The 26,297-nt window shown below is 36.4% G+C and overlaps 1 protein-coding gene across 12 annotated transcripts in view; it reads right to left on the bottom strand.

Moving 5' to 3' along the window:
* The window catches only part of ROBO1 (roundabout guidance receptor 1), a 1,131,260-nt gene that overhangs the window by 408,097 nt on the left and 696,866 nt on the right, over positions 1-26,297 (bottom strand). The window lies entirely within an intron of this gene.

Here is a 26,297-nt window from a genome sequence, read left to right as displayed (position 1 = left end):
AGATGATATGGAAAGGTAAGGCAAAGTGTAAAGTTTTTAATTGGTATGGACCTAACCAAATGTGAGTTATTGAGAATTGATTAGAAAACTTCTACTGTGATAGTTCCCAAATATTAAAAAATTTCTAATGGGCATTAATGAGCCTCTGTGTGGACATGGCTTTGAATGAGCCTGTAATAAGAATTATCTATTGATATGTTCCAAAGTAAACAAATACACTTTTATTTATGTTTTTAGTAAAAAAAAATATATGTATATAACATATTTATACTACTCATCTTCCAGTGAACTACAAGATAAAGGAATGCCTGAGGCAAATCCAGATTTAAGAGTGTTCAGGGAATTCCCTGGTGGCTCAGTGGGTTAAGTACCTGGTATTGTCATTGCAGGTCACTTCTGTGGTGCAGGTTCAATCCCTGGCCCCAGAACTTTCCCATGCCTTGGGTATGGCCAAAAAAAAAAAAAAAAAAAAAAGGCAGCATTTAGTGTTTATTTAAACTTTGTTCTTTGGAGCAGGAAAAATGATAGGGTTTGGTATATACTTGAATAATGCCTGATGAAGCACTGTATTTGTTTCTAAAATGCATAAAGAACTCTGCTACTGACTAGCTGGGTGGTCATGGACATGTCTCCTAATATCTTTAAGACTTGTTTCCTTGTGTAGTAAAGCAAATAACAGTTCTTACCTTACAGTAGAGTTGGAAGGATTGAAACAAAGAATATGCAAAAAGTGCTTAGCATAGTGCTTGAAATAGATAAAGTAAATATTTAATATCAATTGATAATTGTTGTGAATTCATTGTGAAAAAAAGCACTATCCTGGGAACCTCAGGATTGAGTTTATATTACAGGAGAGTTGGAAGGATTGAAACAAAGAATATGCAAAAAGTGCTTAGCATAGTGCTTGAAATAGATAAAGTAAATATTTAATATCAATTGATAATTGTTGTGAATTCATTGTGAAAAAAAGCACTATCCTGGGAACCTCAGGATTAAGTTTATAGTTAGTAGTAGAAACCTCCAAACTTTTTTTTTATTATTAACAAAGCCAAGTATATGTGTTGTTGCTTGAAAGATTGTCCAGAAAAACATAAGTACAGCTTAAAAGACATCTACAAACAATAAACTTCTAATATAACTCAAATTTGATTTTACGAAGGGAATTTGAAATTAATATAGTATTTAGAAACCAATATTCTCTTTCTTTTTTTTTTTTTTTTGTCTTTTTGTCTTTTAGGGCCACACCCACGGTACATGGAGGTTCCCAGGCCAGGTGTCCATTCGGAGCCGTAGCCGTCAGCTTAAGCCAGAGCCATAGCAACGTGGGATCTGAGCCATCTCTGCAACCTACAGCACAGCTCACGGCAATGCCAGATCCTTAACCCACTGAGCCAGACCAGGGATCGAACCCGCGTCCTCATGGATGCTAGTCAGGTTCCACTACAGGAACTCCAGAAACCAATATTCTTAAACAATAGCACATTAATGGAGACCTATTTTTGAATAGCTCAATGGCTATATTCTAAAATTAAAGTTACCATGGTATATCGGATATGTGATGGTCCAATGATGCTCAGATATTATTAATGTCATATTCTCACAGTATATCTCCTCTTAAATGCTATGAGAATAACTTTAAAATCAGCCAAAGTAATTTGTAATTTAAAAGATGTATTCTATTTTATTCCTCTGACAAAATGATAAAATCTGTCTAGAATAATATTTCATTACAAGTTCAGAAACATACATCCTGGCTTATACAGGGTGCAAAGCCAAGAGAATGAAAGGAAGGTATTCAATACCTTCTATATTTGTGTTATGCAATGAGTTCTCTAATGCTTATCTATTAGTGGGTAGCTGAGACAAGGTGGGAAACAATAGCTTCTAGAATCGGCGAAGCAATTAAGCCTGGGCGGTCCAGAGATATTTTTTCATGACATTATAATAGTGAGATGCATTGAATAAATTAAGTTTCTAATACATAGTAAAGAGAACAAAAACCCCTTCAGAACCAATTTAACCTTGAGAGAAAATATTACTTTGTATTTAAATTAGGTTTTTATCAAGATTTTCCTTATATTGCATATTACATAATCCTTACACATTCTTTGAGAAGTTGATTTCATTAGTCCACAAAATTATTATGAGACAATAATTAATATAATAGTATAATAAAATGAGCTTAAAACATGAAGCTTCGTTAAGTGTTGGGCAACAATTTATATCAAAAACCTAAATGAGATGAGAGGTATTTTTTTTTAACTCAGAGATAGTTCCCTCCCTTCCTATCCTGTGCCTGCAAAATGGGTGGAAGAATCTCCTAGTAGAAACTTCTTTACAAATATTGGGAATTTGTAGTTTTTGAAATTCCCTTCAAAGACTGGATAACCTTTCCCACCCACTAAGATATTTCTTATTTCACGTGTGTTCCCTTGGATTAAATTTAGATTGTAAATTCACTACAGTTGTAGTAAATTATCAAACACATAATTCAAAACAAACAACACACACATTCACATGTTGGTGAAATAGCAGTTCATAATAGGTCTTTTTATATTTTATTTTGTGTCTTTGTCTTCGAGGGAAAAATACCTTCCCTATGGAATGTTTTAATTGGCTGAGGGTGTTTAGTATAAAATGCTCTATTGCCCTCTGCTGGCTACAAAGTGATAAATAAAGACTTCCAATCTGCTCCTTATCTATACATGGGTCTTAGAAAACTATGGAAAATAAAGACACAGTTCAAAATAATAAAACAATATGTTAGAGTGACAGGAAATAAAAAAATAATTTTATAAAGCACTTTTATCATGTTTCCAAGGTTCCCTAAATTATGCTTATATTTAATTAGTTTTCATATTTGCTGAATAATTCGATAAGTATACATAACCCTAAACACTCTTATTAATTCAACAAAACACACTCTATTTCTTTATTTCAAAGTGGTAATTGCAAGACTCATATTTGCGTAGGAATTTGGGGGATTTGCTAATAAGATATGTATAACATTCTAATTGCTGGCACATTTGTGGAATATTTTTACAGTGATCTTATAGCTGGTGTGAGTGTATCTCTTTTTTAAAGAAAATATTTCTCTATCTAGTTGAAAAAATATTTTCACCATAATTTTAGTAAACGTGTAAAAAATAGCTATAAGCTACAGTTCTTTGCTAATTACATGTGACTTGTCTTGCACATTTCATTCTCTTTTAAAGCATTCTTTACATGTTGTTCACATCTCACTAAGGAAAAAGTAACATTGGTGTATAATGACACAAATTCTTTAATAAAAATAACAACGACAAGGCCCCAAGGAACATAAAAAATGGGTAGACTGATGAATTTACCTGGTTTCACTGCAGCGCTGCACACTGCATTAATGCTTGATCACATTTAGTTCAAAAACATTTCTAAAGAGTAACCTTCCATCCATGGCAGAGGATGCAGATTTTATTTTGGGGGTAGGTGGTGTCTTGCTGGATTTTCTAAAGTATACTTAAGTCAAAAGTTTAAAACAAAACTGTCACTGGTTTATCAAAAATTTGGCTAGAATTTTGAATCTGAGATCTATTTTGTATTTTCAATAATTTCTCTCAGCTACAATATAAGTTGAAATGATCTGTTTTTCATTTCTCTGAGTGTATTTCGCTGGAATGTTTATAAAACTTGGGTTATGGTTCTTTGAAACAGGCTTTATTCCATGAGCTCTGCCTTCCTATTTTATCCTCAGAACCAGTGTCTATTATGAATTAAGGGGATAATTTTCACCGTGGCTTCCTTGCCAAAACAACTGTCAATCCTTTTAAAATTTTCTGGAGCAAACTTTACTTCTGTTCCAGAATATATGCACATCTCAAGATTTCTTCAAGAACACATTCTCAGCCCTATCTGTAAGTCACTTGAAGTTTTTGGTTCTCTGTAAACGGAGAGGAAAAAAGTTTCATCCTAGAAAATATAATTATAACAAGAAGATGGAGAAAAAAGTTTTTTACTTTACAAATCAGGAGAGGTTTTTAAAAAGAGAATGCACTTTACAATTTTTTCACATTTAATCCTAGTAAAAATAGTAGTGTTTGTTGTATTTCTTTTTTTGTTGTTGTTTGTTTGTTTGCTTTGTCATAATTTCCACCTAAAGATTTAGGACCATAGGTAAATGAGATTCAGAGAGATAGAAGACTCATTCAAATTCACAGAGGATGTCCTGTAGGTCAAAAGATAGATATATCTGCCTAACTCCAAGTCCATGGTCTTTTTATGACACCTCATAGCCTCGAAAAGGGAAAACAAAGCTAAGAATCATTTTTATCATGGCCTTAAAATGATCATGCCCTTTGATCCAGTAATTCCAACTTTGGGAAGCTAAGAAAACATTTCATACACGTTTAAATATGTCCATGACAACGTTAGTTGATATAGTGCAGGAATAAGAAAGAAAAAACAAAACAAAAAAAACAAAACAAAAACAGAAAAGGCCTAAATTTCTAATAAAGATATAATGGATAAGGAGGTAAACAATATATGTCATCTAGTAGAATATTACAGTCATTAAAAATAATAGTTGCTTAGACTAAAATTGGCAAACAAAAGTTTATATGTTATGTGATTATATTGGAAAAGACAGGTTTATAAGTGCTGACAGAGAGAGATGTCCTATATTGCTGGGTGAAGAAAGTTAGTTATAATGCAATAATATCTATTTTTTTATAACATTTTGAAAAAATATATATGTCCTAACATATATGGAAAAAAATTGTGTAACATATGTGTCAAGCTATTGGATATTTAGGGGATAAAAACAGTCAAGTAAATTTTAAAGTATGTATTTTTATACTATTTAAATTTATAGCATATATTACTTTTAGGATTGTAAAAATAAAAAAGATACAAATTTACACATGAAAAAAATTTACAGTATGATTATAGATATGTTGAAATACACCAAAATAATAAGTTGATATTGTAGAGTGAGGAGTATATATTTATTACTTAAATTTTTTTATAATGTTTTCAACATGGTTATATTTGTTTTATTGAAAAAAATATAGGAGTTCTCACTGTGGCACAATGGGATCAGCAGCCTCTTTGGAGTGCTGGGACATAGGTTCGATACCTGCCTGGTAGAGTGGGTTAAGGATCCTGTTGTTGCAAAGTGCAATGTGGGTTGTAACTGTGGCTGGGATCTGATCCTTGGCCTGGAAACTTCCATATGCAATGCGGTGGCCAAAAAAGAAGAGAAGGAAAGAAAAAAATATAAATTAAGCATTAAAAAAATCATTTCCAACCCTTAAGTCTTGTTTCTTCTTTCTATTTCTCTAACTTGTGGATTTTTCTGAGAAATATCATTTCACTTTGCTGCTTTTAAGTAGTTAGCAGATTCTCATGGTAAATAATGGCCTCAGGAAGATGCTTTACTTTTTTTGTTTTTTTGTCTTTTTGTCTTCTAGGGCTGCACCCGCGGCATATGGAGGTTCCCAGGCTGGGGGTCTAGACAATCGGAGCTGTAGCCGCCGGCCTACACCACAGCCACAGCAATGCCAGATCCAAGCCGCATCTGCGATCTTCACCACAGCTCACAGCAATGTCGGATCCTTAACCCACTGAGAGAGGTCAGGGATTGAACCCGCGACCTCATGGTTCCTAGTCGGGTTCATTTCTGCTGAGCCATGACAGGAACTTCAGGTACTTTACTTTTATAGAACTAATTTACTTAGTTAATTTCTATAGAAATGCTAATATTGAAAGCCAACTTGACTGACTTACTGCTGATGTCCATTAAAGAGTAAGAAGAAAAGTATTACAAGTTTTCTATTGATTCAAAATTCATCATTTCCCAAAATAGTGACTTGAAATTCAGCATTTGTTAAAAAACTTGAATAGCACAAAAAAAACTGCCACGACCATTGATACATTTAGCTAAGGGACTTCATAGTTTTCAAGTATCTCAAGTGTTTAAAAGAGCTTGTTTACTTATAAGTTGATAGATGATATTTTCAAAAATATCTCATGTATTTTTAAATACATACTCTTTAAAATTGATGGGGAAAAAATTCTTTCTGTGGTAATATTAGCAGAATATTGATCAACCGTGGCTAATTTTGACTTGCGTCACCAAATTAATCTAAATTGATAGGAATTTTGTATGAGAACTAAAACACAGTACTATCAAAGTTAATCTCTTCATGTTTCTGAGATAACTTCTAAATGCCTCTGAAAAATAAGAAGTCTTTTTTTCTTTCTTTTCTCTCCCTCTTTAAATTATAAGCATAAAGGTAACATTTGTACAATCAATATATTTTGGCTTTTACTTGGGTGTTGCTGAATAAAAATCTGTGGATGTGAATTTATTCATCTTTTCCTTTTTATTTGATCCCCACCCTTCTTAGTTCTCTGTGGCAGAAAGAGCTAAACATTAATTGGTTTAATTTCAACATCATGTCAGACAGGATTGAATGCATATTGTCTTTCATGTATAAACATCTTTTAAATCTTATACCCAAAGAAATACTTTGCTTTTGGAAGGAATCTTTATGCATATGGATAAAGTGAGTGTATTTTCTTTAGTTCTCAGCTCCTACAGTAGATGGTCTTATACAAATTAAGGGAAAAAAAGCCCTGAAAACATTTATGACTAAAATATTAATCAGATAATGATGTTGGTATGTTATTAAAGAATACAAGAATAACAAACTTATCAGCTTCCTTTTTTCTTCCATTCTGAAAAAAAGTGACATTGACTGGGAGTTTTAGAATGGCCCAAAGGAAAGAAGGCCTCTGTGTGCCTCAGATTTGGTATTTTAAGTTGAAGTCAGCTGTTAAGAATTACCGAATTATCCAGGGCAGAATCTCGGGTATGGCTCACATTACAGTATGCTGGATATGAAAAGTTGAACACAAGAGGGGTGAAAACTGTTCAGTGATTAAAAAGGCCTGTGGGGTTGAATTTTTAGATTCCAGAGCAGCCCATCAAAAGGCATGCTGCAGATTCTCGAGTTCTTGTAGCAAAATGTGTCTGTAAATCGATGAAGTGTTTCTGAAGAAATATATCAAGATGGCTCTGAAGAGTATATAAAGTTACTTTCAGTTCTCATGGGAATGAAAATTAAATCTGGTGGGTGAAATCCAATACATTCCAAAGCTAAGAAAATGAATGTATTTAGATTTCAATCAGGTCAGAATGTAAAATGGATATAGTTGGCTATTTCACTTATTTTCTCCTTCAATATCTTTTGAAACAACTCCTTTATTAATACTTTCAGAATTAATTTTAAGTAGCCTTTATTGTGTCTCAAATATTTTAGACATTCTTGGGATCCAGTGGCAATCTCAAGTGTTTCTCTACATGAATATTACATAATTTCTTCAGTGCTCTTACTCAGCTTTCAATAAATTTCTCTTCCATTTCATACTGATTCTCCCCTGAACCATTTTTCCTCATAAAGGCAGCTGACACTAATTAAACATGATCAGTTAGTGGATATCTGTGAATATGTAGGTATTGTAGATTTAAACATATAACCTCTACATCAAAATTATAAAGGGATTTTCTATTGTTTACTTAAAAGTTTATTCTTTTATGTCAGAAGGAATATATTTTGATAAAATTTGTCACAGAATTTGTATATATTGCAAATGGATTTTATATTTACCGAGCAAATTGTTTAAAATTTACGATGCTAGATATAGGTTATTTTTATTATTAAATGTAATGTAAACGTGTGAAGATGTGTATGTATGCATTTAGCTCCAAGAAAAATAAATGTCTGGGGTAAAGCATGTTTTGAGTTTTTGGTAAAGGATAGCATAAAAGTTTGTGGAATTTTTCAAAATAAATCGGAAATACTTATTTTACATTTTATTTTGTGCTTGAATTAAATTGAGGAATTTGTGAATGGGAACAATACACTTTTACAAATATATTCTTTGTGATATTTAACTGCTTCTTAACTGTTTTGTTTTTTACAAGATGAAGACTGATAAGAAAACACAGTTCTTTGGGAAAATAAAAGTAGTTATAAGTTAAATCATCTCTCTATTGTCCCTTTGTTATGATTCAAGATTTTTTTAAAAAGCTAAATCAGCTGAAATTTAAGCTCTTCTGAACTAGAAAGCGTTGTATGATCATGTTCAACAATTTTATAGCAATTTGTAATAAAATATGGAAGGTAAGAATACTATACATGGAATCTAAGACAAAGCATGAGACATCTAAAACTAAGTATAGTAGAGATTCAGTTCTATCATATGATGACTTATGCACATAACTGAAACAAGAACACATCTAGCACATGCTTCAGGAAGACTCATATTTACTAAATTACTCAGGGAACATTTAAACACATGCATGGTGGTCTTACACCCCTGTGATGGCGGTGCTCTGCCCACAGCTACTGCACAATTGTGAGCCTCTTCTTTCAATGATTTGGCCTAAATTCTGAATCTTGTAGACAGTTAATTCTCTGATTCTTGTACTGTAATCTTTACGTATCAAAATCAGCATAAGTTAGGAAGAGTAGCTGTGGATATCAAAAAGACACTAGTTTTGCAGAAATAAACTTTTTAGATAACTTTTCAATATACTCTCCATTCAAAAGAGTGAGGTCAATTTTTACTTGCACAATTGCTGATCTTGTAATTTTTCTTCTGATTTCACTATTGTAAACTGAACATCTAGGTGGATTTAAAGATTCAGTAAAAAGTCATCTATAAAATATGAGAACTAGAAGCAAAACTTACACTAAAAAGTATCTACAGAGCTACAATAACAACAACAACAACAACAACAACAACAAAAACACAGTACTGGCATATAAACGGACACATGGATCAATGGAACAGAGTAGAGAGCCAAGAAATAAACCCACAAAATTATGGTCAAGTAATCTGTGACAAAGGAGGCAAGAATATACAATGGAAAAAAGACAGCCTCTTCAATAAATGGTGCTGGAAAAACTGGACAGCTACCTGTAAAAGAATGAAATTAGAATATTTTCTCAAATTATATACAAAAACAAACTCAAAGTGGATTAAAGACCTAAATGGAAGACCTGAAACCATTAAAGTCCTACAAGAGAATATTGGCATAACACTCTTTGACTTAAACGTTGCAATGTTTTTTTGGATCAACCTCCTAAGACCAAAAGAAACAAAGCAAAAATAAACAAATGGGATCTAATTAAACCTAAAAGGTTTTGCACAGCAGAGGAAGCCATCAACAAAATGAAAAGAAAAGACAACTACCAAATGAGAGAAAATATTTACAAATGAAATGACCAATAAGGAGTTAATATCACATATATATACATATATATATCATACAATTCAATATAAAAAAGTTTAAAAATAGGCAGAGAGGAGAGAAGATGGTGGAAGAGTAGGATGTGAGGCTCACTTACTTTCACAAATACATTGGAAATCCATCTATACATGGAACTATTTGTACAGAAAATTTGCTGAATGCTGACAGAAAACTTCAGGAAGTGAAAGACATATGCTGAGAACTTTAAAACATTAATCAAGGAAACTGAAGAGGATTCAAAATGGAAAAAAGAAAGATATTCCACACCCCTTGGTTAGAAGAATTAATATTGTAAAAATGGACATACTACCCAAAGCAATCTATTGATTCAATGCAATCCCTATCCAATTACCTATGACATTTTTCACAGAAATAGAACAAACAATCCAAAAATTTATATGGAACCATAATAGACCCAGAATCGCCAAAGCAATCCTGAGGAAAGAAAACCAAGAAGGAGGCATCACTCTCCCAGACTTCAGGCAGTATTTCAAAGCCACAGTAATCAAGACAGTGTGGTCCTGGGTCCAAACAGACATACAGACCAATGGAACAGAATAGAGAACAGCCAGGTCAATCAATCTGAGACAAAGGAGGCAAGAATATCAAATGGGAAAAGTCTTTTCAGCAAGAGGTGTATGTAAATCAATAAAGCTGGAACACACTCTCACACCATGCACAAAAAATAAACTCAAAATTGCTTAAAGACTTAAATGTAAGACAAGACACCATCAAACTCCTGGAAGAGAACATAGGCAAAACATTCTCTGACACCAACGGTACAAATGTTTTCTTAGGTCACACTCCCAGGACAATAGCAATAAAAGCAAAAATAAATCAATGGGACCTAATCAAACTGACAAGCTTTTGCACAGCAAAGGAAACCATAAGAAAAACAAAAATACAACCCTCAGAATGGGAGAAAATAGTTTCAAATAATGCAACTGACAAGGGCTTAATATCTAAAATATAAAGACAAGTTATACAACTCAACAGCAAAAAATAAATAAATAAAAATAAAAAGTAAATTGAAAAATGGGGAAAGAACTGAATAGACATTTCTCCAAAGAAGATATACAGATGGCCAACAAGCACTTGAAAAAAATGCTTGACATAACATCACTTATTATTAGAGAAATGCAAATCAAAACTACCATGAGGTACTACCTCACACCTGTCAGAATGGTCATCATTAACAAGTTAACAAATAAATGCTGGAGAGGGTGTGGGGAAAAGGATACTTTCCTACACTGTTGGTGGGAATGTAAATTGGTACAACTACTATGGGAAAGAATATGGAGGTACCTCAGAAAATTAAATATGGAATTACCATATGACTCAGCAATCCTGCTCTTGGGCATATATCCAGACCAAATTTTCCTTGAAAAAACACATGCACCTGTATGTTCGTTGTAGCACTATTCCAAGACATGGAAACAACCTAAATGTCCATTGACAGATGAATGGATTAAGAATATGTGGTGTAAATATACAATGGAATACTTCTCAGCCATAAAAAAGAACAAAATAATGCCATTGGCAACAACATGGATGGAACTAGAGACTCTCATACTAAGTGAAGTAAGCCAGAAAGAGAAAGACAAATACCACATGGCATCACTTATATTTGGAATCAACATTATGGCACAAATGACCCTTTCCACAGAAAAGAAACACATGGACCTGGAGAACAGACTTGTGGTTCCAATGGGGAGGAGGCAGGAGTGGGATGGACTGGGAGTCTGGGGTTAAAAGATGCAAACTGGAGTTCCCGTCGTGGCGCAGTGGTTAACGAATCCGACTAGGAACCATGAGGTTGCGGGTTCGGTCCCTGCCCTTGCTCAGTGGGTTAACGATCCGGCGTTGCCGTGAGCTGTGGTGTAGGTTGCAGACGCGGCTCGGATCCCGCGTGGCTGTGGCTCTGGCGTAGGCCGGTGGCTACAGCTCCGATTCAACCCCTAGCCTGGGAACCTCCATATGCCGCGGGAGCGGCCCAAGAAATAGCAACAACAACAACAAGACAAAAAAAAAAAAAAAAAAAAAAAAAAAAAAAAAAAAAAAAAAGATGCAAACTATTGCATTTGGAGTGGATAAGCAATGAGATTCTGTTGTAGAGCACAGGGAACTATATACAGTCAATTATGATGAAACATGATGGAGGATAATGTGAGAAAAAGAATGTATGTATACGTGTGTGTGGCTGGCTCACTTTGCTGTGCAGTAGAAATGGACTGAACACCATAAACCAACTACAATGGAAAAAATAAAAATCATTAAATTTTACAAAGCAGAGGAAAAAAACCCTAAGGATTCTGATAGAGCAAGAAAAACTTCATGAAACTGGTAGGATGAAAGAGAGAAGAAAAAGGGAGTGAAGATGAGAAAGGAAGTAGGATAGGACCTGTGCCCCCAGGAGGGAGATGGAAAAGGGAAAACTCCTGCATCCTGGGAAGTCCCCCCAGTAGCAAGGAGGACAGCAGGGACAGAGGAGGAACTTCAGAGTATTGGAGGAGAGCATGGCAATCAGCGTGAAGCAGTTAAAATGGAAACAGTCCACCATAGTCAGTGATACTGCCCTGCACTTTCCAACCATATACTGGTGCAGGCAGGATCAGGAACTGAAATTTGAGCTTTGGAGGTCAGACTCAGAAATTTGGGGTTGGCTATGTGGGAAAAAACTGGGATCAGCTTCATGGAGACAGCCCGGAGGGACTGGAGTCCAGAGTGACCATGTTTGAGGCTGTCAGCTGAGGAATCCTGGTCAGGCTTGGAGGGTAGGTGCCATCGTTAGGAAGTGCTGGAGGGAAGGATCCACCACCATAGCCATGTTCCCTATACATTCTCTCAGGCTGAAAGACACCAACTACTGAGAGAGCCTTTTAGCAACAGTTAGGGAGCAACCCCCGCCCTTGGGGCTACAGAGAACACTCCCTAGAGTGGTCAAACAAATGGAGTGACTGTGGAAAGGCACTTGACCCCGCAGCTACAAAAGGCAGTCCCGAGAGCTTCCCCAGCAAAGGGAGGAACTGCAAGAGCAGCTGCTAACATTACGAGCTACAGGAAATGGTCCTGAGAGTTCCCTGGTAGCAGGAGGCATTGCGGGAGCCGCTGATGTCTCTGTCCTCCTACAAAAGCAATCACATGAACCGTGAACCACTGCCACCTCTTTCACAGACCCCACTCCTAGCAGACACTACCACCACTGAAAACACAAGGACTGGGCACTAGCTGCTGCATCTACATACCTGTTGTCAAGGGGATGATAAACATAGAAAGTTAGGCATTATCAGATGACAAAGAAATAACTCTCAGACAAAGGAACAAGACAAAAACATGCAAAAACAACGAAATGAAGTAGAGATAGGCAAACTACTTGAAAAAATAATTCAGAGTGATGATAGAAAAAGAAGGTAAGTACAGATAGAGAAGTTACAAAAAAATGTTTAACAAAGAGAGGATTAAAAAAAAAGCCAAGATGAATAGAACAATATCTGAAATGAAAAAAATATACTAGAAGGAATCAATAGCATGAAAACAGAGGTAGAAGAATGAATTAGTGAGGTGGAAGATAGAGTGGTAGAAATCAGTGCCACAGAAAGGAATAAAGAAAATAAAAAATACAAAGAACTGAGGAGAGTCTAAGAAATTTCTGGAACAACATTAAACATAGTAATATTTGCATTATAAGTTTCCAGAAGAAGAAGAGAGAGAAAGGGCCAGAGAAAATATTTGAAGAGATTATAGCTGAAAAATTCTGTAATATGGGAAAGGAACACTCACTCGAGTTGAGGAAGCACAGAGAATCCTATACAGGATAAACCCAAGGAGAAACACAGAGATACACATACAAATCAAACTGGCAAAAATTAAATACAAAATACTAAAAGCCACAAGAGAAAAGGAACAAATGACATGCAAGGGAACTACCATCAGGATAACAGCTGATTTTTCAGCAGAAACTCTGCAAATCAGAGGGGAGTGGCAAGTTATGTTTAAGGTGATGAAAGGGAGGAACCTAGAACCAGGAATATTCTACACAGCAAGGCTTTCATTAGATTTGATGGAGAGATCAAAAGCTTTTCAGACAAGCAAAAGCTAAGAGAATTCAGCACCTCCAAATGAGCTCTATAACTGCAAAAGGAACTTCCCTAGGCAGAAAAGAAAAAGCCACAATACACAGCAGAAACGAATCTGACTAGTATCCATGAGGATGTGGGTTCAATCCCTGGCCTTGCTCAGTGGGTTGGGGATCTGACATTGCAGTGAGCTGTGGTGTAGGTCACAGACACAACTAAGATCCTGCATTGCTGTGGCTGTGGCATAGGCCGGTAGCTACAGCTCTAATTCATCCCCTGGCCTGGGAACCTCCATATATTGCAGGTGTGGCCCTAGAAAGAAGGAAAGAAAGAAAGAAAGTAAGAAAGAAAAAGAAAGAAAGAGAAAGAAAGAGAAAAGGCCAAAATTAGAAACAAAAAAATTGCAGATATTTTTCCAAAGACGATATACAGATGGCCAACAGGCACATTGAAAAGATGCTCAAGATTGTTAGTAATCAGAAAAATGCAAATCAAAACCACAAGGGGATTATCACCTCACACTTGTCAGAATGGCTTTGATCAAATAGTCTACAAATAACAAATATTGGTGATTATGTGCAGAAAAAGAACCCTTGTACGTTGTTGGTAGCAATGTAAATTGATGGAGCCACTGTGGAAAACATCGTGGAGGTTCTTTAAAAAACTAAAAATAGAACTACCACATGATCCAGCAATCCCACTCCTGGGCATATATCTGAAGAAAATGAAAGTATCAGCTCAAAAGATACATGCATCCCAATGTTCATAGCAGTATTATTTATAATAGTCAAGATATGGGAGTAACCTAAGTGTCTATCAACAGATAAATGGATAAAGAAGTTTTTTTATGTATGTATATATAAAACAGAGATACAATGGCAAATATATACAATAGGATATTATTCAGTTATAAAAAATAATGAAATCTGGAGTTCCCGTCGTGGCGCAGTGGTTAACGAATCCGACTAGGAACCAAGAGGTTGCGGGTTCGGTCCCTGCCCTTGCTCAGTGGGTTAACGATCCGGCGTTGCCGTGAGCTGTGGTGTAGGTTGCAGACGTGGCTCGGATCCCGCGTTGCTGTGGCTCTGGCGTAGGCCGGTGGCTACAGCTCCGATTCGGCCCCTAGCCTGGGAACCTCCATAAGCCGCGGGAGCGGCCCAAGAAATAGCAACAACAACAACAACAACAACAAAAGACAAAAAAAAAAAAAAAAAAAAAATGAAATCTGCCATTTGCAACAACATGGATGAATATAAAAGGCATTATACTGGTGAAATAAGTATGACAGAGAAAGACAAATACTCTGTTATCACTTAGATGCAGATCCCTTTTTTTTTTTTTTTTTTTTTTTTTTGGGTATTTTTAGGGCCTCACCTGTGGCATATGGAGGTTCCCAGGCTAGGGGTTGAATCAGCTGTAGCTGTCGGCCTACACCACAGCCATAGCAACTCCAGTTCCTTTTATTTTATTTTTTTGTCTTTTTGCCATTTCTTGGGCTTCTCCCTTGGCATATGGAGGTTCCCAGGCTAGGGGTTGAATTGGAGCTGCAGCCACCGGCCTACGCCAGAGCTACAGAAACTCGGGATCTGAGCCGCGTCTGCAACCTACACCACAGCTCACAGCAATGCCGGATCCTTAACCCACTGAGCAAGGCCAGGGATCGAACCTGCAACCTCATGGTTCCTAGTTGGATTCGTTAACCACTGAGCCACGATGGGAACTCCCTGTAACTCCAGTTCCTTAACCCACTGAGCAAGGCCATGGATTGAACCCATGTCCTCATGGATACTAGTCAGGTTCTTTAACCACTGAGCCACAATGGGAACTTCCAGATTTTAAAAAATAAAACAAATGAGTGAGTATAACCATAGAGAAACAGACTCAGAGATATTTGTTCTCAATATCAATGGTTACCAATGGGGAGGAGGAAGGGAGGGTAAGATAAGGATATAGGATTAATAGATACAAACTACTACATACAAAATTAAAAAGCAACAAAGACATATTGTACTTTACAGAGAAATACAGCCATTATCATTATTGTGTATTAACTTTAAATGGAGTATAATCTATAAAAATATTGCATCATTATGTTGTGTACTTGAAACTAAAATAATATTGTAAATCAACTATATTTAAATAAAAAAATAGAAGCCCCTCCCTAAAAAAAAGAGTATCATCACACCTTAGAAAGTTGAATTCTAATGACCATCCCAATGTCACATGTGATCGTGGGTTAGATTCTACATTTCCCTCTCTCAGGTTCAGACTCCAGCACTCCATGTAGCCAAGTAGAAAGGCTCACAAGAGTATACCCAAACCAAGAGCAGAAATATATAAATCCCTAAATATAGACAGCAGCCTCCATACAGAGGTTGCTCCTTTCCCTCCACACAGAAGAGCAACCCTCTGTTAGCAGATATGTCTATCAAATGTAGGATGACAGCCATGAGAGCAGCATATTTGCTGTGTAGGAAGGTCCTACAGTGGGAAAGAGAGATGATTGAAGACTCTTGGTTAGACAATGGCCCAGAACAGATGTACAAAAAGAGTTTTGACCCAATGTTCTATATATTTTGGTAACACTAAGATGGAAACATTTTAAAAAGAATTGGCTTTAATATCTATTTCAAAAAATAGAGATAATTGTTCTACTTAGAGTAACAATGGAGGTATTTTCTTCCTTTCTTTCCTTATTTCTCTTTTTAGAAGCCAATTCTCTACAATTTTCTGGTGAATGCATCTTCCCCTAAAAAAAGCCTTTTCATTTTTCCTGGGAAATTCAGCCTTGGAAATGAAGTGTTATGTAATTTTAGAATTTAATTGTCAACCAGTGTCATTTGTGGGTCAGGAGGTTAGGGAGTAGAGTACTGCCTCCCAGGGAGAAAAATTTGGGCAATAGAAATAGCCATGGTTTTGGAGTTTTGGATTGAGATGGACATGGGTTTAAATTTTAGCCATCTCCTTGAGCACTACATGACTATGAGCAGTTTTTTTTTTTTTCTTTTTAGGGTCGCACCCGCAGCATATGGGGTTCCCAGGAGTCAAATCGGAGCTGCAGCTGCTGGCTTACGCCAGTCACAGCAACGCAAGATCCAAGCCATGTCTGCAACCTACACCACAGCCCATGGCAATGTCAGATTTTTAACCCATTGGGTGAGGCCAGGGATAAAACCCGCATCCTCATGGAGCCTAGTCAGGTTCATTACCGCTGAGCCATGATGGGAACTCTGTGAGCAGTTTTCTTAGCTTCACTCTAAGTTTCCTCATTTGTAGAATGAGGATAATAGTTTCTCTTCAGGATTGCTATGAGGATGGCATGAGATACTCAGTAGATAGAACATGTCTGACATATATAGATGCTCAATAATTAACCACCATTATTATCACATGGTTGTTTTTATGATCAATGGAGAGTTAAAATAGATTGGTAATAATAACAAGTTATAATCAATCACAGAAATATAAACATTTCTTTATGATCTAGGCTCACAAAGGACTTCCATTTATTTATTTATTTATTTATTTATTTATTTATTTATTTATTTTTGTCTTTTTGTTGTTGTTGTTGTTGTTGTTGCTATTTCTTGGGCCGCACCACGGCATATGGAGGTTCCCAGGCTAGGGGTCCAATCGGAGCTGTAGCCACCAGCCTACGCCAGAGCCACAGCAACGCGGGATCCGAGCCACGTCTGCAACCTACACCACAGCTCACGGCAACGCCGGATCGTTAACCCACTGAGCAAGGGCAGGGACCGAACCCGCAACCTCATGGTTCCTAGTCGGATTCGTTAACCACTGCGCCACGACGGGAACTCCCCATTTATTTATTTATTCTCTCTTTTTTTAAAGTTTTATTGAAGTGTAGTTGATTTACAGTGTTGTGATAATTTCTGCTGTACAACAAGGTGATTCAGTTATACATGTATACTTATCCATTCTTTTTCAGATTCTCTTCCCAAATAGATTATCACAGATTACTGGGGAGAGTTCCCTGTGCTATACAGTAGGTACCTGTTGGCCAGTCATGTCATTTACCACAGTGTGCATATGCCAGTCCCAAACCTCCAGTCCATCCCTCCCCCCAACCTGTCCCTTTTGGTAACCACAAGTTTATTTTCAAAGTCTGTGAGTCTGCTTCTGTTTTTGAAATGAGCTGTTTTTTTCAAATTCCACGTATAATCTCTAGGTCCATCCATGTTGCTGCAAATAGCATTATATCATTCTTTTTTTATGACCGAGAAATATTCCATTGTATATATTACCATATCTTTATCCATTCCTTCGTCTATGGATCTAAATATAAAACCAGATACGATAAAACTCATAGGGGAAAACATAGGCAGAATATTCTCTGACATAACCTGTAGCAATGTCTTTTCAGATCCACCTCCTAGAGTAATGGCAATAAAAACAAAAATAAATAAAATTGGAACCTAATTAAACTTAAAAATTTTTGCACAACAAAGGAAACCATAAACAAAATGAAAAGACAACCCACAGTATGGAAGAAATATTTGCAAATGAAGTGACTGAGAGGAGATTAATCTGCAAAATATATGAACAACATATGCAGCCTAGTATAAAAAAAATTTAAAAAATGGGCAGAAGATCTAAATAGGCATTTCTCCAAAGAAGACATACAGATGGCCAAAAAACACATGAAAAGATGCTCGCTATCACTAGTTATTAGAGAAATGCAAATTAAAACTGCTATGAGGTACCACTTTACACTAGCTAGAATGGCCATCATCAAAAAGTCTCCAAATGATAAATGTTGGAGAGGATGCAAAGAAAAGGGAACCCTCTAACACTGTTGGTGGGAATGTAAACTGGTAGAACTATTATGGAAAACAGTGTGGAGTTTCCTAAAAAAACTAAAAACGGAACTACCATATGATCCAGCAATCCCACTCCTGGGCATCTATCTGGAGAAAACCATAATTCAAAAAGATGTATGTACCCTGATGTTCACTGCAGCACAATTTACAATAGCCAAGACATGGAAGCAACCTAAATGTCTATTGACAGAGGACCTCCATTTAGATACAGACTTCCTGAGTACTCTAGAAGTACTATATAATAACAACTCAAACATGAGAAGGGTCAGGATTCTTCTCAATCTTCCTCTATAATTTACAGCAAGTCTTGCTTTCCATGGTGTCTCCATTAATGGGGGATGTAGCTCACACCAGTGATGTGCAGCCCAAATGGGTTCATGGGTCAAAATCTCCTTTGTAAACTTTAATATTAAAAAAGTTAAATCAACATGGGCTTTTTAGTTATTCATAACATTTCACAGATTTAATATCACTAAATATTAAATCATCATTGCCTTCTCAGTTGTTGACATCATTTTAATAAATTCAAGATAAACTTTATGAACTAATACCCTTAAAAGCTAAAAATAATTTACTGGAAAGGATGAAATGGCATATTGTGAAATCTGTGATACCAAAGGCCTAATTATTTCTTTATTTCCAAACCCAAAGTACAACTCTCTTTTTATTTTTGCTTTTCCAATATAAACACATCAACTCTTTGATATCATACAGTTTTTCCACTCTTCTCTCTCTTGACATAATATATAACATTTATTAGTTGTTGTTATTAAGAGTGTTGATCTGCAGCCCCTGATGTGGACATGGAGCCCCCTAAAATTATACTGGCTTTTAGATTTGTTTTGCCATTTCAGTGGTTAATAACTACAACTCCTAGTTCCTGACTGCATGAGTCAGAATCATCTCTTTCTCAACATAAAGCATTCAATTATGTGATACTTCCCTTTAAACTTTGATATCTCGCTAACTGACTACAAGAAACATTCCAGACACTTTAGCCCAAAAGGCTCTACACAGTCCAGCTCACTCCTTAACCCTTTCCCTTCTTCTGGCTTTCTCATGTGCCTTGACAGAAACAGCAGGTCCCTGAATCTTCCAGACACCACCTCCACCCCATACTGGGTGCATGTCTTTCTTTTCGCATGGTGTTTGCCTCAATGTCCTATGTTGGGCGTCGATGCCACTTCTCCCATCAACATCCTCACTCCTCAGAAGAATGGATCTGCTTGTGGGAGTCAGGATTTTATTGTCCTATATCCCTTTATACATTCACCTATCTAACACGGTCACATTTCCCTATTTCTTTACCTCTGTTTTTGGTTGTTACGTGTGTGTCTGTTTCTATCATTTACAAAGTGAAGTCTTGAATCAGTGCCTTTATTCATCTTGAGTCCCCAAGACTTGGGAATTTCTCTTTTACATCTCCAATTGAATTTTCAAGATGTAAATATCTAGCCATTGGCTTATACCTTAAAGTTGAAATAGCCACCTATAGAAGTCAGTATTGGAGTTCCCATTGTGGCTGAGCAGTAACGAACCCAACTAGTATCCACAAGGAAGGAGGTTCAATTCCTGGCCTCTCTCAGTGGGTTAAGAATCCGATGTTGCTGCAAGCTTTGATGTAGGTTATAGATGTGGCTCAGATCTGGCATTGCTGTGGCTGTGCCATAGGCCGGCAGCTGCAGGTCCAATGGACCCCTAGCCTGGGAACTTCCATATGCCACAGGAATGGCCCTAAAAAAAAGAACAAAAAAGTATCAATCCTAGTTTGTAGAAATATTCATTTTCCACTCCCCCATCTTCCAGAATGTCCTTCACCTGTCCATGCATATCAAATTCATGGATATATTTTCAAGTGATTTTTTTCTCTTCTGTTTCTGAGGCCATGATGGTCAAAGAGTGAAAGATACAGCGAAAACTGGAGTTCAGCTAGAATAAAAACAGGCAGAATCAACCATTTACATGAGAATGCCAATCAGAATGCTTCGTTTCCTAAGAGCTTTTGTGAACGTCTACCAGATGCCACGTTAAAGTACAGCTTGGCTAAATTCTGCAAGGACAGATCCGGTTCTCCAAAAGGAGGGGTTCATATTGTTTTCCCACACAGGCAGACTATAACATTTACTATCTGTGAACAGGTTAGAGGGCTGTCAATCTCCCTGTGGCCTCTAAGCCAATATTACACTTCATACTACCCTCTAACGGGGATTAAGAATGTGAAATCCCAACATGGCCCAAGTTTTGGCCACATATCCACGGTCACTGTGGCGATGGAAGTGAAGAAAGGCCTTTCACTTGCTTTCAGTTCTTTATTCATATCTGGGACAGAAGGAGGAAAGCACCCTGACAAGACGGGCATGCAGCAGACATTTCCTCTTTTCTTTGGCTCCGTTTTATAAAACAAAACAAAACTTTAGGCAAGCAATATTCACGGAACTGAGATCTTGAAACACTTTGGACTAATCTTTATGTTATATTCTGGAATCATACAAAAGAATGATAACTACCACTTTTCAGTACTTTTATTATCCAGGAACCAAGCACATGCAGACACAGAGGTCCCAGCTATATAAGTAAACACACACACACACACACATACACACATTCATCCATTTGTTCATCCATTTATTCAACACTATTTTGAGCAGCCAAAAAAAAAAAAATGCTAAGCCATATTCTATACATATATATATGTATATATCCATTCACATACATACCATTTTGATGTTTATAACATTTTAACATATCTTTATCTTTTTAAAGATGAAAAATGGACACTTAGGTAACAGATGTAGAAAGGTAAATATTTTTCATAAAACTAATTAAGAACAGAGCCTGCTTTTAAACTCATATATGCCATGAAAATGCTCACTCTTTATACTTCCTGAGATCACTAAAAAGAAATCATAGTTTAGCCCTGTAATTTCTAAAAGAATAAGGGCACTGATGTTCTGAATTTAACAATGGATTACATCAGATTTCTAAAAAGTAATTCTGCAAAGTGTTCCAGACACAAATTTTCCTTTACCCATTGAGTTACTGGATCAAATATTTCTATATGTGAAAAGTGATAAGTTTGCCATTGAACCATTAGGCAAATATGTTCTAAGATAATAACTTATCTCTCTTTTATGATTTAAATGATAGATGCTTCCCAAAATGAACAAATCAGCTCATATTTTAGATGCACTGGAAGAGTACTACCGAAATAAATTCTATAATGAAATTTAAATTCACAATAATTGCTTCCTGAAGCTTCATTTTACTGCCAAATCTAGATTTTCTCCCTGCTGCTTTTTTCTCATTCTCTTACTGCCCAAATTCAGACAATAAAGTTGTATTTTATCATACCTTTAATTTTTGCTCCACAATATAAAAGATGCCAAATGGAATCCTTATATTCCTCTCTCTCTTCATTTGTCTTTGCCTGAGACCATCATAAAAAATTATACTAATATAACCCTTTCCATGAATAAAATAAACACAATTGCCTAATGCTCAAAAAAATTGTTAATAAGATAGATGCAAAACATCAAATGTTTCCAACTAGATGCAAAACATCAAATGTTTCCAAGAGACCTATAATTTTAGGTTTGTGGATATTTACCTTAATGGATTACAAAAAATAAATCACATAAAATAAAACAAGTACATTAATAAGCCAATTTAACATAGAATTCCCTTTCCCCAATGACTTGAAGCTTTATGCTTTTTTGAATTTGCTTTTTTTCAGGCAGAGAAATCACATGTGGATCTTAATATCTATTTTTAATTAAAAAAATTCTCTTTGGAAAATGTTCCATCTGTGTATTGAAACAATCCTTTGCAAAGCCAAGGAGGTCACTTCAGGTCAAAATCCATATCTATGAGTTAAGCTTAGGGTAGCTTAGTGTATCAAATTGGACTACTAGAAACATAAAATGACATCATATAAATGTTTTCAAAACTCTTAGATTCTACATTCCTTGAGAAGACTGGTTTTAAGGGTAAGATCTGGGAGGAGAAACCTATTGGAATGCAAAAAAGTACATTTAACATTTGTTTATATTTCCACATCATTGTGCTAGATTGAAGCTGTCAAACTAAGTTGATAACAAATATTAAGTATAGAAATATATACAGAAACCAGACTACTGCCAAATCAGGCAAACAAAGCACCCTCATAAGAGGGTTGCAAATTCCAAAGTCAAATGCAAGGTAATATTTTCAGGGTAAGGTTTGCTTTTTATCTCAAATGGAATGATTTCTTTAAATGGCTGTACTTACACAGCAGAACAGGATGGATACATTTTGCAGTAGGATTCTGCACAAGGATTCACCTACATAATTAGCTCTCCAAATGTGATTATTGCATGGCTAAATTGAAAGTTGCCTTGGTAAATAATATTTGAGATAAAACATAGGTATTTAAAAAATGAGTAACTTTCTACTGCTTAATGTGAAGAAAGTCATTTGCATCTCTCTTCTCATTTTTTTGTTGTTGTTGAATAAATGAATTCAAATGAGCAATATATGTGGAACTATCTTATTTCTTACTCATTAGGATTATATTTCTCTCATTTAATAGCCAATGAGGAGTTCCCAAAGCCAATGAGAAACAAATCTGGCTAGGAACAATGTGGTTTCAGGTTCAATCCCTGGCCTCGCTCAGTGGTTGAAGGATCTGGCATTGCCATGAGCTGTGGTGTAGGTCGCAGATGTAGCTTGGATCTGGAGTTGCTGTGACTGCGGTGTAGGCAAGCAGCTGTAGCTCCAATTAGACCCCTAGCCTGGGAACCTCCCTGTGCCATGGGTGCAGCCCTAAAAAAAAAATAGTCAATGAAAAATAATTACATGTATTAAAGAATATATTACATAACCATATTGTAGAGGATATAAACATATACCTCTGGTTTCTTCACACAAAACATCTGTAATTTAGTCTCAGATACAATCCATCAATCAATAATGCAAAAAAACCATGATACTATAAATGTCATGAAAGCACAATGAGCTACTTGCTGGAAGGGGCCTTATATTACTGTCCTCTAGTGCCCAGTACCTACTGTGAAATTTAGCACGGAATTTGGAGGAAGCGGGGAAAAGTCTACAATGATTGAGATCTAGCTTTTTTTTTTTTTTTTTTCTCTTTTTAGGGCTACACCAGCAGCATAGGAAAGTTCCCAGGCTAAGGGTCATTGAACTGCAGCTGCTGGCCTATGCCACAGCCATAGCAATACGGTCTGGGACCTGTGCCACAGCTTGTGGCAATGCCAGATCCTTAACCCCACTGAATGAGGCCAGGGATTGAACTCACATCCTCATGGACTCTATGTTGGGTTCTTAACCCGCTGAGACACAATGGGAACTCTGAGGCCTAGCTTGTTAATGGTTGAACAGTTATTTGCTGCCTGACTGAGGAAATAATTAAGTCTGTTTCCTGCAAATTGAGGATAGCCACACTTAATTAACACTTAACATGTAATACATATGTATATATCACAACCCTTCTGAAACATACATAATTGTTACTTTCCACTACCTACACCTCTTTTAGCATGTCACATCCACTCTCAGTAAATAATAGTTCTTTGGCTGAGAAGTACTACAGAAAAAAATGACTTTGAATCTTTGAAATGAAGGGAGATGCCAGGATGAAAGACAAACACAAAAAAACTGGAATTCAATAAAAATTAGAAGTACTCTAAAGCAACCCAGGAATGATAAAAATAAAAATATTTTTTGGATATTCCCTCATTTTAATTATTATGAAAAATGAAAGATATTAACTTTTGGCACAAACAGGAGTGTGTAACTGCATAGTTCAGACTTCTCTCCTAAAATGAAAGTGAAAATGAAGGGGGGTGAACATGCTTAGTGTCTGTTGCCATTAAGTATGAAATCATCAAACTCATTAATTTTGCAAAAAACTTTCAGGTTAAATATCCTCAGGTGTAGTAGATTTAACAATTACAGATAAAGATAGAAATGATATACATATAGACGTGAAATGCAATGAAAATAACAACACTACATAAATGACTACATGTGGAGAACTAATGATTATTCAAAATCCTTAATTTGAAAATTGCTTTCTTGCTTCCTAACTTGCAACTCTTTACCTCTTTTGTTTGAAACAATGTTTGTGAGAGGCTAAAATGTGCTCTGCAAATATATCAACAAAGCAACAATTTTATACAAAAGTGAGTATTTAATCCTCATAAATGAGTCACAGGGATAAAGTCAAAATTTGTCAAACTTTTCCAATTTTGCCAAATAATTCTATCAATATGGCAAGAAAAACAGCTTTCTCTAGCCTGAGGGTTCTTAACACAAAAGGTCCTTAAGCTTTGATGAGATAGATACATCTTTCTCTTCACTAACAGATAACTAAAAGTTAGCATTTTCTTCAATTGTGAATGTACATTAGATGGGTCTCAGTTATTTTCTCCTCATGGGAATTATGGCTGTGTAAACCCTCCCCTTCAGTACATGCTAGTGATCTAGTGATTTGTTTCCAACAAATAAAAGACAGTTAAAGTAACTATAATGGGATGTTTTTTTCTTTCGTCTTTTTAGGGCTGCACCTATGACCTACATCTGCTACCTACACCACAACCCGCAACAACACCAGATCCCTAGCCCACTGAGCAAGGCCAGGGATTGAACCTGCGTCCTAATCAGATGCTAGTCAGATTTGTTTCCACTGAGCCATGATGGGAACTCCAGGATGTTACTTGTGAGATTAGGCTTCACATAGACTATGGCTTCTATTTTGAGTGTCCACTTTTGCTGTCTCATTTGCTTCCTCTGAGGGAAGCCAGCTGCCATGTTGTGATCTGCTCTCTTAACAAGGTACTGATGTCCCTGGCCAGTAGTCGGAGAGGCTCTGAGGCTTGTTAACAGCCTTGTAAAGGAGCTTGCCAAAGAATCTTCCCTCAGCCATGTCCTGAGATGATTTCAGGCCCAGTCAACACCTTCAAAAGTCTTGTGAAAGACCCTGAGACAGACATTCAGCTAAGCTGTACCCAGATTTCTGACTCAGAGAAACTGTAAGATAATAAGTACCTGATTTTAAGTGCTGGGGCCATTTGTTATGCAGCAATGGATAACTAATACAGATTTTGGTACCTGGAGGTAGGTAGTTACCCTCACAATTACTTAAAAATGTGGAAGTAGCTTTGGAACTAGACAGTGGGTGGAGGCAGGAAGAATGTTGAGGAACATGATGGAGAACATCTAAATTGCCTCAAACAGATTTTTAGTAGAAAACTCAGCTTTGAGACTATTGGTGGTGAGGGCACAAGAGGAAATGGGAAACATGGAATTGGAAACTGAAGGGAGAGAGGATCTTTATTACCTAGCGTTTAATGTGTCCAATGAACTGCATAATCTTGGTAAGGAGATTTCCAAGCAAAGTTTTGAAGGTACCACTTTTTTCCTTGCTTCTTATAATAAAATTTGAAAGGAAAGAAACAAATTGAAGGAAAAACTCTTTTTAAAAAATGTGCCAGGACTTCTCAGCTTCTCATGATGGCAAATGACGTACGGGTTAAGAAACGAAAAAAAAAAAAAAAAAAAAAGAAACGCTTCTGGAGTTCCTGTCAAGGTGCGGTGGAAACAAATCCGACTAGGAACTGTGAAGCTGGGGGTTTGATCCCTGGCCTCACTCAGTGGGTTCAGGATCCGGCGTTGCCATGAGATGTGTAGGTTGCAGACGTGGCTGGGATCTGGTCTTGCTGTGGCTGTGGTGTAGGCTGGCAGCTGGAGTTCTGATTAGACCCCTAGCCTGGGAACCTCCATATGCCATGAGTGCAGTCCTAAAAAAAAAAAAAAAAAAAAAAAAAAAAAAGACAAAAAACAAAAAGAAAGAAAGAAATGGCTTCTGAATGAAGAGGAGATTCAGGGCACTGCCAGAAAAATGTGGTCAAGAGTTAAATCCTCTACATATGGAGAATCAACCTTATTTATAAACATTCTCTTCAAATCTGGCTTGAAATGAAAACTGGGTCTTTCATGAATATGTGGTTTCCTTGTAACCCTCCCAAGATATGGTTGTTTTCTCTTCCACACTCCTGGTACTGCTTGACCTTAACATCAGGTAGG

This window comes from Sus scrofa, chromosome 13 (genome assembly GCF_000003025.6).
Source record: "Sus scrofa isolate TJ Tabasco breed Duroc chromosome 13, Sscrofa11.1, whole genome shotgun sequence".
In the NCBI taxonomy this organism is placed as follows: Eukaryota; Metazoa; Chordata; class Mammalia; order Artiodactyla; family Suidae; genus Sus; species Sus scrofa.
The sequence above is the reverse complement of the archived record's forward strand: the minus strand, read 5'-3'. Positions and strand labels throughout refer to the sequence as shown.